This window comes from Acyrthosiphon pisum, chromosome A1 (assembly GCF_005508785.2).
Source record: "Acyrthosiphon pisum isolate AL4f chromosome A1, pea_aphid_22Mar2018_4r6ur, whole genome shotgun sequence".
In the NCBI taxonomy this organism is placed as follows: Eukaryota; Metazoa; Arthropoda; class Insecta; order Hemiptera; family Aphididae; genus Acyrthosiphon; species Acyrthosiphon pisum.
The window spans coordinates 10036446-10037733 of record NC_042494.1 but is presented as its reverse complement, the minus strand read 5'-3'; positions in this window follow the sequence as shown (position 1 = coordinate 10037733).

Sequence of the window (1288 nt, the reverse complement as noted above, 5' to 3'; positions counted from 1 at the left end):
CTGTAGTACAAATGACTAATACTTAATAGCAAGAAAATTACTTTAATCACTATAATATCATAAAATATACATATTATACCTTTTTTTTTCCTGTTTTAACCGACGACGCCGCAGGATCTGCTTTCGCATTGCTTCCGCGGCGCATACATATTATACCTAGTTATATTAAAGGCTGACTGCCTTTTCTCAAAATCGATTTTGATATGCAATTATTTTATATCTTTGAATTCAAATTTAACCCATCCATTACAACGACCTCTCTTGACATCTACTACCGTACTACCGTTTTTATTTATTTTACTATTATACCTAAACCTATATTTAACTACCGCAAAAACATTAATTTCCAAACTCATTTGGTAGGATTTGTGCAAATAAGAAACATAAAAGCCAATCTAAACCAAAGTTCATCACTCATAATAACGTGGGATGTTGACGAAAAATACGCAAATACGCCGTTACATTATAACATTAAATACAAGGTATGATAATCATATTATATTATATATTATATTTAATTATTTAATAACTTAAACATAGGTAGGCAATACGTTTACACTGTTAATTACTATATTAAAAAGTATTTTCAATCCTGTGCATAGATCAATAAGTATTTTAGTTGTTCAAACGAGGTCATAGCAAATATATGGACATCGATATTAGTTTACAATCAGACGCGAATCGAAATCTGGGATTTGATACCAAACACACAGTATGTTATAAAAGTTGAACCCACAATTAAAGGATATACTTACAACGACAATACTAATATTATTTTCGTAAAAACGCCTATCTCTAGTTAGTAGTTTTCGTAAACTTTAGTATTGAATATATTCATAATTATTTATAATACCTGATAAATTCATCATATTATTATAGATCCAAAATTAATACCTATAATGACCAATGACGAAAATGGTTCGTACATAACCAATCAAAGCGCATACTTCAATTGGACGATAAACAAGACCGAGTGTTCTAAACTAAATGGTTTATTTCAAGGATACCAAGTCATACTTAAAGTTAGCATAATTATAGCTTTTTAATACCAACAACTATACATAAATTTAAAATGTTGTGATTATTTTTGTTCCATATATATATAAGCAACGTACATTGATTTGTATGTAAATTTAAAAATATATCATATCGTATTATAATGTATAGGATATTGACGAGGGCACGCAAGTATCGAACTCGACTACACAAAACTCGGTGAACTTCGATGGATTAAAACCCAGTACCAAATACGAACTGCAATTATACGTACTAACGAATTATGGATACA